At 38.5% G+C, this 14,858-nt stretch overlaps 1 protein-coding gene across 4 annotated transcripts in view; it reads right to left on the bottom strand.

Moving 5' to 3' along the window:
- Positions 1–14,858, bottom strand: part of PPP2R5E (protein phosphatase 2 regulatory subunit B'epsilon) — a 77,417-nt gene that overhangs the window by 45,223 nt on the left and 17,336 nt on the right. The window contains exon 1 of one of the 4 annotated variants that reach the window (XM_040600686.1): positions 8,837–9,073. The exons of the other annotated variants lie outside the window; for them this stretch is intronic. The gene's annotated coding sequence lies outside the window, so the exon portion shown is untranslated. Of the gene's footprint in view, positions 1–8,836; positions 9,074–14,858 lie in introns of those variants that run through there. 4 annotated transcript variants of the gene reach the window in all.

The raw sequence follows: 14,858 nt of genomic DNA, 5'->3' as shown, positions 1-14,858 counted from the left end.
CAGGAACACCAGCCACAGCATCCACTACTCATCTGCATTTCCTGAGCAGAAGAACATAACCCCTACTACACTCCACCCATGAAAAAACCCAGGCAAACCTGAAGGTACAACCCTGATCTACACACTGAGATAACATCTCCTTGCCAACTTAGAAACTAGAAAGCATTATTCAAAAGACGCTACGTGAGGACTTTCCATCCACAAGCAATCCACGTGGTTTCTTTGTCAAGAAATGAGGTTACCACATCATTCCCTCCTTTAAGATATGTTCCTTGCATAAGGCCTTCTACTGCTTGTGCTCAACCAGCTGCCCTGAGATATGGTCATCTGTAAGGCTCAGACTGTGTTATTCAATACCTTATGACAGTAACTCAAATTAGTCAAGCTTTAAGGGAACACCCTTTCTCATATTGCCAAGCCCAGTAGACCTGTCTAAATGACAGAAAATAAATAGTCTATTTTATTTTTATTTTGCAATTACTGTAGAGTTCTCCCTCATTCCCACAGAAATACATCCCCATTCTAGACCATTTAATCTTAATTTTCAGATTATTCAGGATCTGGAACAATTCATAAGTAAAAGGGAAAAACACGACATTTATATAATACTCCCCTGTAACCTGTCAAGTTAGTCTGTGTTACGCTGGATATTTGATTATATTTGCATTATCATTACATACGTCCATGTAAAAATACCAGCTATTCCTTTAAAAATAGGATCTCCTCCATCACAGAACAGCACAGCTCAGTTTTAAACCAAATTTCATTTACTAGTAATTATCATTCACCTTGAGAGTACACCACTCTGTTGTAACTAAAGCAGGTGTTTTTTCTAAAATATGGAAACCTGACTGATATAGAGTATTAGGCTACTTTTCTACCTTTTAAACAATGAGGTTTTTTAATGCTTGAATCCTAAATGGGGTAAACATTTTATCTCCCCAACACAAGGTTCAAGAAATAAAAGCCTAACTTCTGAGTATTTGTAATTGCCTAAAGAACTACTCTGACTGTAGCCTTGCTTTACCATAATGTGCATGGACATTTATTTTTTTTTTACGTTTCTTTGACTGACCTCTTCCAAAAACACTAAATTAAAAAAAAAATTGCAGTTTTATTTTGGCAGAATATATTTACCTGCATGTTTACCTACATGCATGCATATCAATCATAGGGGGTTTTGTCCCTCAGAAATGCCATCTGCTACTGGACAGGCAAACCTTGGTTCAAGCTCAGATCACTGAGCCTTGGCACCTGAAGTGAATTTCTCTAGAGATTACTTAGCCCCCCTCCAACATGACTATCAATGTACAACAGCATATTACCTATAAAACCAAATATTTGACCCATTACAAATAAAGAGTTTTGCATTAAGTTCTTAAGGTTCATAAACTAGTTTGAGAAAACTGAAAACTAGACAGACACAGTTATGTCACAAAACTAACGTAACTAAAGATATCGCTCTGCTGTGCATGAAGTCAGTTTTCAAAACTTTCTTAGTTTAGACTGTTACAAGTATTAGCCAGGCATAACAGTTCAGGCATTAAATACAATTAAAACATTTCCTCTGTGGTTACCAAATAATACTCTTCATGATCAACTGCTACCCTCTCTACCTCTTCCAAACTACTCATTAGTTAAGGTGCTTCTCTATTGAAGATGATAAACTGAAATTAGATTACTAACAATATTTATCCTCAGCTGTACTGTGGTTGCAAACTTCATCTTCAGTTGGCATCCTGGCCAAATTGAAGCCAATGGGAATGTTACATTGGTTCATTAAAATTGCAATTACACCTTTGCTCTAATTGGCAGAAGAAAGCTTATTGCTTACTAATCAAAAAAAGGAAAGCAAGCTCACCAGTTATATATTCCATGAAAAATTAATGGAGAAAAACTCAGCAGGAGAAGTGCATATTTTGCAGGTTTATACACACGTGGGTAAGCCTGAAAGCTCCTCATCGTAAGTGAGGTAATCCAAATACACTACTGGAGAATGAGCATAACTTCTAAAAGGCATTTTTTTTAGAGTCTTTGCAGGTACAGATCACTGATCAAGAAAGCATGTATAGCACAGCAAACATGCTTTGTATCTGACCATATGAATACACAGATCATACCTTCTAAAAAGCATGGGCAAGCTAGAAAATGTAGCAGGCTTACTAGTACACTTACACATCCTTTGTGTATTTAAAAAGAGGACTTGAGGCACATTCTTCTTGCCGCCTTTACTTTTTTCCATGAAATATCAAATTCACTAATACGTTATTAAATGACAAGCAGAGCATGCCATTTACAATAAAAATTAGTATTTTAAGTAATTACCTCCACTAGACTGAAGTTTATCAAGAGAAGGCAGACAGCATTCTACATTCTCTTTACTTCACATTCAGGCTGTATCAGCAGGCACATATACAGATGGCCCTTTCCCAATCCAATAGCTAATATGCAGTAAAAGTAGGTCAGCAAAAAACAAAAGAGTTTTAAACTATACTAATCCAGTGGCTTCAGTATCCTAGAAATGACAGAAAAGGACCATCAAAACTCTTGTGGTCATAGGACTAAGTTATAACTGTAAAGACTAGAAAGCAAAATACAACCCCATGCCATCAAGTTCTCCAGGGTACTTGGTCTCAGAGACACAGGCAGTAATCAACTAATCACCTTCAAGCAAACAAGCTGAAGCAGCACTTCTGTGTGCCTTACTCCTTCCTCTGAGAGGCATTAAAGTATCAATCCTTAACCTAAGACCTAACAATCTAGCAAGCTTTACACCCACTCCCCCTGATTCCTGTCATTTTCAGAGGATGTTACAGCTTGTTTCACTTCAGTATCAATGCTAGCATTATCTGTCTTGTCAGAAGGCAGCCAAGAACTCAGCTCAGGCATTCCTTCAGTAGCAGAGGCCCTTCAATTTGAGCATCCAATTTGCTTCTTGCCATTTCTCAGGGCTGCTCCTACCTTTGCCTGCTCATGGAGTTTTGTACAATCATGTCTGTAATACTCCTCTTCAGAAGCTTGCCTCTTTGTCTTGCTTTTCTCAGTCTGCAGCCGAAGACCTCCAAAACAGCCCCCAGCTTCTCCAAATGCCATCTATTTTTACCTAGGCGATGCCATCTCATTCCGGATGCTGCTAATTGGCCCCTTAGTCACAACTGGAAAAGTAACCCAGTTGAGTAACTCTTTCTGAGCTGCTGCATTGAGGAATCTGTATGTCTCATACTTGCATTAATTCAGATGAGGAAGCTTCCAGTAAATTTGTTCCCATGCAAGATGAAGACCAGAGTTTAATACAGATTAACCACATTTTAGCCTCTAAGAGTCTACAGCAACTTCACTCATGCACTTTTTTTGAAGTAATAACCTTCCCACACAAGAGTTTTCTGCATTTAAAGTTCTAAATCTTGTAAGGAAGCACCACATAAAATAGGAGATAACTGTAGCACCAGAGATCAACTGTACTTTACCTAGTCATCAGCTTGTTGGGCTGTTTTTTTTCCCCTCCCACATATTACCTAAACCAATCTGTAAACTCGCCAGGATCTACTCAGAAGAAATGACAGAAAACCCATGTAAAGTTACATTTTTAAAGAGTGAAGGAAGCAATGATAATACACACTCACAAGCAACCCATTCTAAAACAGGTGGTTTTCCACACAGACCTTCTTATGTACGTGATGTAAAACAGCTGGCTTCACAGCTACAAAATTATGTTTCAAGCAACTCAGCGAGCCCCGCTTGCTTCTTAATCACTTTGCTAATGAAAAGTTAAGTTGCCGCATCTGGGAATTTCCTCCCAACTATTCAGCTTCTGCATAGTTATCAACTAAATTGGTACAAACAGGAAAAACCAATCATGAGACAAGACAGACCAGTTAGGCAGCTTTTACTAGGAAAACACTGGGAAAAGTAAATAACTGAATTATTTAAATTCATCCTAAATTACTTCACGGTCATTGTAATACTTTACTATTCCACTAGAAAGGCAAATTTAAATGCTGAGTATTTAAAAGCCATTACTTCAGAAACATAGAACTTAAATGAGAAGAATTACCATTTTATTAAGAGAACTTGACTCATTCTTTACTAATAAAGACTGCAATCATTTAATATTAATACAATGAAACCCTTCTAGAAAATCTGAGGTTTCCACAGACAAACACAGCAAGCATTTTTGACAACATGAATGCAACTATCAGATGTCCTGAACATCATCTGTAAAAACTAAAAGCAGAGCTTTTCAACAGATTAGTAATCCTGGATTCAGTTAAATACTGGCAGGATTAATACTGTTTCCTAGGACGAAAGAGAGATCCTGTTCCACCCGATAAAGACAGCACAGGCTGCCAAAAGTAAAGGGAAGGGCCTTCAGCTGTGGATCATTAAGAAACAGCCATTTTAAAAAATTGGATGTTTTGGAGAACATAGCATCCGGTAAAACGGTGGAGTACTTTTTCCATGTGGACCCAAGAGAACTTGAAATGATTTATTCTGCAAATGAGAAACTGAATGCTTCTATGATGGTTTGTTTTGCTGAGAAAGGAACTTCTTTTCACTTGAAATGAAGGCAAAACAAATCTGCTTTAAATGTGATTCTGCTAAAAAGAATAAACATGTACAAAATCCTTGCCCTGCAAATCACCACCACCATGAGCCCTGCACATCCCTACTTCTTACTCTCACATTAGTTTTGTTTGAGTTGGTTGGGGTTATTTTTATTTTTAAAGAAACAGTTCCATATAGCTGCGTACAACTTTGGGCCAGACTGAGGACTCAAGCAATACAGCAAGAACTCAAGTTCATTGTGTCACTGAAAAGGATTGCACATCTATTTGGGTTCAAATCTATGGTGCCACAAAACCAATGAAGAATCCTTGCTTCCCACGACAGCTCAGTGAGGGACGTGCAGTGCCCGGAGGCAGCGAGGAGTGAGCAGAGGGAGCAAGCCCCTGTAGCACAAGCAGAGCCCACCACAGGAGCACCACGCAACCTGGGCCCTAGAATCCAGTTCAAGAGCATCCCTCCTCTTTCTCTAACTCCCAAACCTCAAGCTTGTTGGTCCAAAATGTTGGAAAAATTTAGAGCAGTTTCTAGCTGTGGAAAAAACTGCGATGGGACAAGACATGGTTATTCCCAGTTACAGACTCAAGATTCTCCATAGGATGTTCTGTTCAGGCATAGCCAAAGCAGTTTTTGCACAGACCAAGGCCTGAGGGTTGTTGACCATTTTACAGGAGGCTCATCTCCTCCCATCTCCGAGGCAGATGTGGCAGGTCAGGCGAGTCAGCGTGAGTTACAATAATCTGCGTCAAGCCTAGAGACACAAGGGATCTCTGGTGGTACTCAGCTCCCATCACCCCAAATGCCCTGGGCTGGGCTCAGCCACAGAAGGGGACAGCACTGACTTCCCACGGCATACGTCCACCCAGCACACTTCCTTCTCGGCTTGGACTCGCAGGTCCCTACTGCCCATGGGGCTTTTCTGCCGTGTCAGTGTCATCTCTTGCACTCAACCAGGCCTACCAGAGATGGATAAGCTCTCCTGCATTGTCTGTCCTCACTCAGAAAGGTGCAAATAGCAGCCCGGTTTGTCCTCTCTCATGCACGCAGCCTTACCTGGGCACGCAGGTTTCCTTGGCCTAATGCAAGGTTTCCATCAGGATACAGCAAGGTAGGGGAAATTAAAAAAAAGGCTGCTTGTGCAATGAAGAGAAAAATGGCAGGTTCTTCTGCTTTGGGCGCTACTCTTCCCACTATGAGATAATCCTTCCTTCAGGTATTGGCGCCACCTCAGGGTACTAATGGTGCAAGTATTTACCCCCTCCCTTCAATAGCTCAGATCACCTGAAGAAAAATCAAATTCAACCAGCATGTAGATAGATGCAAGTTTATGCATCAGTATTTTTTATTAAAATAATTGTAAGGCAAAGAAAATTATATTATTGTATTATAACCTACTTCACCTGTTGAGGAATAAAATTTTATTATCATTTCTCCAAATCCTCACAATCCCTAACTAAGATCATATTAAGTAATGCTTGAATTTTCCTCTTCTTTTTCCAATGTTACAAGCGCTCGGTTAAAAAAGTTGAGGGGAAAATGGTTTAGATATTAGAGCAAGCTCAGATACTGCAAACACTTTGCCCGCAGTTAACACTTCCCTCTCTCTCACTTGCAGAATAACTCAGCCCAAGCAGACCTCTCCATCCCTCCCTACTGGGCCTGGTTCCAGTATCAAGAAGCTAATTCCCCTCCACTGCACTGCACCTGATTGCAGCCCAGCTCCTCTTACACAACAGGTCTGGCCAGTTCCTCTCTGCTTCCTGACTCTGTGACTGAGCAACAACTTCCCTTGGTCTTCCCCCTTCCCTGATCATCCAGTCTCTTCTTGTCACAACTTAGCAAGTTGCTATTATCTCTTTACTTTTGGGTAGGTCTAAGGTAACAATCATAGGTCATTTTAAGTTTCTGGGCTTCCCCCACCTTAAAAACAAAACAAAAAGCTGCTTTTTTTTTTTTTTTTTTTTTCCTTAATAGAAGTAATGAACTCATCAAAATCTGTAGGAAGAAAACTTTTAGAACTACATGAAAATGTTTAGGGGGGAAAAAAAAGAAAAAAAAAACCCAAAAAAATGATGGCCAGATGAAATGTCTGAATTATAACAACTGAAACTCCTAATGTTTTCTGAGTGTCCAAGGGGTAGAATACACAGGCAAACAAGAGGTGTACAAAATTCCCACTGGACTGGTATTTTGAAATTAAGCTTCTTTTTTATTACACCTAATAAGCAACGCTGCTGTCCTTCCTTAAATCAAACAGAAACACAGTATTTTTTTCCTATAGAAATATTTAAAACATATGACTGGTACAAAAGCTTCCAGATTTACGACTTCCACTTAAAAACTTGGAAAATTCAAATTCTAACTTGTTTTTTAAAGCAAATTTTACCTTTATTCTTCAAAACTTGTGTTACATTTGGCAAAAATGTGCAAAAAGTAAAATATACTGCAATCTCTCTTTCAAATTAAAATACAAACTCAGTCTCTCTTGACATCCTTGCAGAGGTCACCCCTGCCTTCCTAATGTTACCATGTAACACACTAGCCAGTTAACACAGACATTAACACACATCTCCCTTTACATGCCTACCTCTCAAACAATGAGCCTGATTCAGCAACCCTTAATCAGGCAAAGTGCTAATATAATCAAACTAGATTTGTTTCTGAATAACATAAAACGCGGTGTTAATTCGGAAATGCTGGAAAAACGGTTAAACCGTGGAGACTGACCCTACACTTCCTCAGATTTTAGGGCTCTCAAGGTTAGAAGTATTCTGAATATAGGATCAGGTTATAAGTTGATCTAATTTCCACTCTCATGTCTCATAAAGCTCTGTAAATATAAGACACATAAAAGTATCATGTAAAAAAGTAAGGGTCACCCGTCCTCCAAGTCCACTGCTTTGCTACAGTATGCATAGATAGAATATTTTTAAATTATACCTGACAATGAAAGTTTACAGCTACTAAATAAAGCCATCTCAAGTTATAAACCAAACCAAAAAGCATCCTACTCTAAACTTAGAACTTAAAACATAAACAATTACAAAAAGCAAACAACAAAAACAACAACAAAACCCCACCAAAAAAATCCCAACACCTTATCCTTTATGCATGAAAATTTCACAATGAGCAGTCACTCAAAATAGTATCTCAGGAAATCCATCTTTTAAGTATATAAGAAACTATAACAAAAATGTTTTTTTAATTTTTTTTCAGTCCTCTCCAACTTGAAGAATCTTACCTTCATTACATCCACAAGATGAATACTGTTCTTTCCATCAATGTAGCACTCAAAAGAACATCCCTCCTTTTAACCCCAGTGCTTACTGAAGGTACGTTTAGAAGTCCAACACTAGCTTATAGCCTAATTCACTTGTCTAACAAGTGAATTATATTCATAACTGGATGGTGATTAACACTAAACAACTCAACCTCACAACACAACAGCACAGCAAATCATTCTTTTCAAACTGCCAATCGTTGAGGTCAAAACATTCATGCTTTTAAGTCAAATTACAATCAACTTCCTCCCCACCCATTCTATTATTTGTTATTCATGCATTGACAAGAGCATGGAAACCACTTCACAAAAAATCATAGGTGTCTTAGAAGAATCTACACTACTTAAAGATTAAATACCATTTAAAAACCAAGAGAGAGAAAGGACTCCTTGAGTCTTAAAAAACCAAACAAAAAAAAACCAAACAAAAAAAACAACAAACAAAAAAACCCAACCAAACCCCCAATCAGACTTATCTTCCCCTTTCATTTTAGATACTTCCTTTTATCCTCCCATCATTTCATTCATTACAGTGCCCCCTCAACTACAACCACCTTAGTATCAAGCCAAGCAATTCCCTTCTATTCCAAAGGTTTTTTAGAAGTTACCAGACGAAGATAGCAACGCTTTGAATCACAAGCAGTTCACAAGGTTCAGTGCCAGCCTCCAAGAAAATGTTAGGCTTAGATTTTAAAAAGTGTAGTTGTTAACAAAAAAATTAAGGACTACAACAACAAGCTTCCTATTTTATTTGCATTCAGAGCCATGCTATAGCCCCTCTCTCTATCTTTATGTTGACGTTCAGGAAACTGCTTATAAAACAACTATTTTCTAACAAAATGCTAGCAACCTCCTTTGAAATACTACTTTTGACAGCAGCAGCATACGAAAGGCAACAAACTTGTAAGAGGTGAAGTTTTTCAAGGCGGAAACTACAAGTAATACTGCTGACACGTTTCTGAACCTGCGAGCTCTTGGTTTCTGCCTACCCACCCAGGATCTTCAGAGCAGCTGTGACGTAGGAGCGATGGCCATCGTCCGGCTCGGAAGGCAGCTCCCCAGCTGTTTACTGTCTCTAACTTCACTCCAGTTTTCGTGGGTAAACACACGCTGACCAGTCCTTTCATTATCTGCATAATCCCAGCCTCTTTGATTACTGGACTGTAATACCAGTGCCCAAGTGAGCTTTCATTCCTGAATTACGGCCACACAGAACATGACCGGGAGAGTGCCAAACAAGATGATTAAGCAGCAAAATATGACCAGGCATGAATTACATTATTAATATTCCTATCTATCATTAGCTGCAGAAACAAGGGGGTTGTGCAGCCAATAGCAACTATGCATAAAGAAAGCTCCTCCACTCTGACACACTTTCAAAATAAGAGCAACTATTTAGAGTAATTTTATTCTTCAGTTGCTTTGACACCGAACTGTATTTCAACAGTTTACAAATTACTTCCTTCTTCAAACTCAACCTAGAAACAACATTGGAGGGAACTCCTCTTTTAAAAAGGCAGGCTCAAATTACAACCCTTTATTTTCAGAAAAAGGGAGCATAAACATTTTTCAACAAGAGATGCTGAAAAGCTTTCATTTCAGCAATTCACTGCCTGTATTTAAGTATATATCAAAACTCCACAAATTTTGGATTCATCTGCATATCGTGTTTCACTTCCTCAAATTAATTTAAAAAAAAAAATCAAAAACTGAGTTTTAAGGAGTCTGTATGAAACAGCCATGATAACATCATTCTTTTTCTTTTAAAAAATCACATCATCGGCATCTCTGAGGTTTCACTCATTTCTGTAAGGGCAGCCCTTCCCTTCTACCTTCAGTGATGTACCTGACTCTTTTTATTTGTTTGGAAATGGAAAGGTGAATGCCTAAGAAGGGCAAAAGTTAGCATAAGGACATGTAACACATCACACACAATAAATTACTGCATTTTACACCACAAATTTAGTGGAATAAACATACTGAAAGTCTACACAGTTTAACTTTTTGTGCTGTAGAAGATCACTTCACAGTATTGGGAGAAATTGTTCACTATTCCCTGAGGTTTTGACCCAAAGAAGGGAACAGCAAGCAAACACAAGACATTTGCCACTGAACTGTTTTCAGTTGACAACAAAGATCACAAATGCACATGGTATCACAAACGCACACGGTATCAGCGTTCTCCCCAGCAGTAATGCAAGAGGGGATAAAGGGTATGCAAAGGGTTGCACTCAGGACAGGCAGAAGGCAGTGAGAAAATAGAAACGCTTAAGCAGTTTAAAATTATGTTATATCTACAGCCTTACTTTAATGTGGTGAGGCTTGCTAAAATGTGCTAATGAGAAGAAACAGATCTAAAGAAGCAACAAAATGAACTACAGATTTGAGTAAAAAAATAATTAGAAAAAACCCAGCACACTACTCTTCAGAAGAAAAAAATATTTTTCATAATGAAATAATGAATTACTATAATGAATTAAAAAAACAGAATAATTACTTTAAAAAACAAAAATCTGGCTGAGAAGGAAGGGATTTCATGCTCAAAATGAATGAATGAAGCAACACTGCTCCACTCTGGATCATACCTGAATTTCACTAAGCTGCATTATTACCTTTAATCAAGACTTTTAAAAAATGTTTGTGATAGTCTATGATTTTTTTAAAAGAAAAGCAAAAATAATTCTATCAGATTTGCTTCTATTAACATAAATTAAAGCAATCCTTTAGTTACGTGGCTGTAATAAAAGCAGTGAATCTTAAAGAATTTGTATAACATTGTATTCCATTTTGTCTCGTTTTTCTCAATCCAAACAAAAATAACATTTTTAAAGACTGTCACTTTTACGCTGTATTACTCACAAGATATTAAAAGAACACTGAGAAATAAAAAGATTCAGATTAAAAACATCCATTAATTTTCTATTCCCAATTTGAGACACCCTGATTTTTCTGAATGTTTACTTAGTGCTGTGTAGTATTCAGGACTAGTTCCCACCAAGTTCACTTGCATTTCAAGTCGTCATCCATTCTGTACATCACAACCCAGTGTTTCAGGCTGAGCAGCAAAAGAGCAAGCAGCTCTGAGCAACTAGCACAGCATCGCCCAAGATATACAGAGCAGAGGAAACAACAAAGTCTTAATTCCTCCAAGGAAATATCCAACTAGTCTAATTTCTGAAAGCCGCGCTTTTTACCCAAATCCCTTACCGCTTTTCCTACAAACTTTCAAAGCTTTTAAAATGGGTAAAGCGGGGGGGGTCTTACAGCTGCTAATTTAGGAAACTGCAAGATGGAAAGGGCTCACAGAGCAATAGTCCCTAAGATTTCCTAAGGAAGCACCCCCCCCATTAATTAAGTCCCGTAACTCGCGTTCAACTAAAACGTAACTTTTAGATGGAAACATGTAAACACACACTCTAATATCACTTTAACCAGCTCCTGCCAGCAAATATTTTTCCTCATTATTAAAAACACATGCCTAATTTATGGCTTTAGCTGACAGCATTAGCTCTTCTTGTCTTTGACCAGTATTTTCTCACCATAAGACACTATGCCCATACCTGCTCTCAAGCTTTTTGATAAACTATTCAAACAGATACTTTTTTAATTGTATGGCATAAGGCATTTTCTTTGGGCCTTTGATCATTTAATGGATCTACATCTCTCTCATTCTCCTATAGCTTCTTCAAGTATGCCAAGTCCCAGATCACGTGATGCATCCTAGTATTGATCTTAGCAGTGCTACAAACAGAAGTGACACCGATGCCTCTGTCACACCTAAGAGGAAACAAATCATCCTCATTTGCTCTCTGAGGATGACACATGTACACTCCGGTTAATAACAGATGCTAAAACACCTGATCATTCTTAATTATGATAAGCCTATCTAGCTGTTACACACAAAATAATATTCCACTGTCTCAGAACTCTGCCAAATTTGGGCTGGTGTCCACGCACAAAGCAAAAGTCTAAGCCATGGCACAAAACCCACCCCTGATGAACAGCAAGTGACCACTGGAAAAATTCTAAAGCAACCATTTCACATGGGCAAAAGCGTACTGCTGAAATAAGCTTCTAGAAATTCTACCAAAAAAATTGAAAATTTATGAAACTGTGCGTACAGAACTTTCAGCCACATTACTGTAGTAACAAAATAGTAAGCAAACGACAAGAACACATTTATGAAAATTGAAAACCCCTTTCTATCAGAAGCAGAACTAGTAATCAAGACAGATAAACACAAGACTCAAAGCTCTTACTATTTCTTTGCCTTGCTTTAAAAACATAACCGTATTCTTTCTTTGAAATAATTTTGCAGAAATCTCAGATTTTAGTTAAACTTGCCTACAATGAAATGATCATTTCTGGAATAATTACGCCATGGAAAGCCACATTTTCCATTTAGACTCAGTTGAGAGATTCTTGTTCATTTGATTATTACTTTGTGGCTCAATGTGAAGTATAGGTGGGACACGCTGAAAAGATACTTTTTTTCTACAGTTTCTGCAGCACCTGCTAAAAATTTGAGGCACACAAAATTAAACCTATTCCATACAAAACATTAATCATCTCTTTTGACTTTTTTCCAGGTAGTTACAAATGTGTTCTACTGGAAATGCTTATATCCACATGTGGGCAAATCTCAGCTTCTGAAACATAAATATCTCCATTGATGTTAACTATTTAATGACCCAACACAAGAGATCCTGTAATCAACTCTCCCTATGGAACAGGTCATAAAGGGAACTACACTTAGAAATTAATTAGAAGTTCATACTCCCTGCTTAAATTAACTACCCCTGTCCTGAGCAATGGCTTCCTTAGGCCTCTTCTGTTTAGTCACACAGCACAACAGCTTCACACAACTTATCTCCCCTCTCCATCCGCCAAGAGGAAAACCAAAAAACGCTGGGGTGGCTCATTTCATGCATCCCACACAGCATCTCACACGTCTGAAATTACACAGCTGAAGCGTGTTTACACGCCGGCTCAGCAACAAGGCGAGAAACCAGGGCAGCACCCAGGACTATCCAACCTGCAGAGGAGGCCAGTGCAGGGATGCGGAGAGTGTAGATGAAGAAAACTTCCCCTCTCGGGTCACACACGGAGCTCTGCCTGCACCCCATAGAAACTCAGTCCCAGTCCCCACCACCTCACTTCTGGCCTCCTTAGGGTGCTCTCAAAGGCTGCAGCACAAAAGAAACCTTCAGGTAAATTTCCACAGTGTTACAGCTTAGAAAACCAGTAATAGCAACTGATACACTGAGTATTCTGAAAACTTCAGAAGACAACACTCCACAGCTTTCAGCTTAACTTACATAATCAGAAACAGTATTACTCCCTTTGAAAATGAAAGCCAAAATGTTGCATAAACAAACATAATTTACCAAAAAAAATTGTAGGATGGGGGGGTGGGAAGAGAAAGAAGGGCTTGGGGTTGGATTCCCCCCACCTCACATCAACACTAGCAAAATATTTGTAGCTGAACTCTGGGGTTTTTTTATTCACCACGAACAGCAAAACATATCCAGACAATAAGTGCGTTTTTAAACCAAAACTCCTCTGTTATGTTTTTCCCACCAACTCTTCCAGTCATTAAATTGTTTTTAGGCAAACCTACTAAACAGCTGCTTAATATTTTCAAGTAGTTTTGGTCCAGGTAGCATCTGCCAACCTCTTAGCTGCATTTAGTATCCTCCCACAGCTGAAGGCTAACAGACTTCTCTATTGAGACTTAAATCAGCAGCCTCTTTGTCTCCATGCAACTGCTCTTTTACTGAAAATGGTATGGCAGCACACAAAGCACAGTATGAATTTAAGCAGTGAAGCTTGTAGAAAACTTCTTGTTGTCCAAAAGGAAAAAATGGAAATTCGCACTTATTTCCTCCCTGGAAAAAGTAAAATGCAGGCCTGCCCGCCCTCCCTCCAGTCACATGGCTGCTAACGCAATGGCATATGCAGGTGCAAAACAGACATTTCAGTGTTGAGATTCACTTGCTGCCCTTCCAGGGAATGGATTAGATGAAATCATTTTTCAGGGCAAGTAGCAGACAAGGACCATGCTGCTTTACATGCCAACTTTTTTTGGTTTTATCTATAAAGGAAATCTCTACTCATGGAGTTAATGAGCTTTCCTGTGATTTGCATCTCCTTGCAGGATTCTCAGAAGTTTTACAAATACAGAATGCTGAAATGCCACACTAGCTTTTTCCTCCTTTTTTAGTATCGTAAGAATGTGGGGGATTCAGTGTTCACATGCTCCTAACCATTTGTAAGAACAACAAACATCAGGGCCAATGTGCCAGATTTACCTAACATTGCCAATTTTCATCTTCTAAAATACAAACCCAGGAATATTTAACACCAACTACTTAAAAACAAAATAATAAAAAAATACAGAAGCTCTGGTGATGTTTGAACCCAGGCCTGCTATGTAGTATGGCTTCATTAACAAAAAAAACTGTGCTGTGCAAATTTGCTATTTAATATAATCATTATCCTCATCCTCCAAACCCAAACACCTTGTAAAATCAGACTACTTGTCACTAGGTGACAAATGGTACCTAATATCTTAGTATTAGACAAACACAGAAATCTGACCTTTGACAATGTATTTTCTTTAACGATCTTCAATTGCTGTCAGTTGCCAAAACATACAAAAAAAAAAAAAAAAAAAAAAACAGCAACACTTGGGAAAAGACCTTCAGCTGTATTTGCATCTAACACTTCAATATTCACCTAATAAAACACTCTTACCTGAAATTTACATATGAAAGCAGTGGTTTTAAATAAAGTTTGTTTCGGGTTAATTGGGGGGGGGGGGGAGGGAACCTACTGAAATTTTGACAGCTGATTATCGATGACTGGTCTTCCCTATTCTCCTACTTGAAAAATGCAATTTATCAAGTCCATCAATACAGACACCCCCCAACAGCACCAACAGTTTTGTTAAAGGGTCACATTTTGCCTAGTAATTAATACAGGCTACAGGCAAATCTTTCAGAAGTTTTTCGTC

The sequence above is a fragment of the Falco naumanni genome, chromosome 7 (genome assembly GCF_017639655.2).
Source record: "Falco naumanni isolate bFalNau1 chromosome 7, bFalNau1.pat, whole genome shotgun sequence".
Taxonomy (NCBI): domain Eukaryota; kingdom Metazoa; phylum Chordata; class Aves; order Falconiformes; family Falconidae; genus Falco; species Falco naumanni.
Note: the sequence above shows the minus strand (reverse complement) of the source record. Positions and strands in the feature narration are given on the sequence as shown.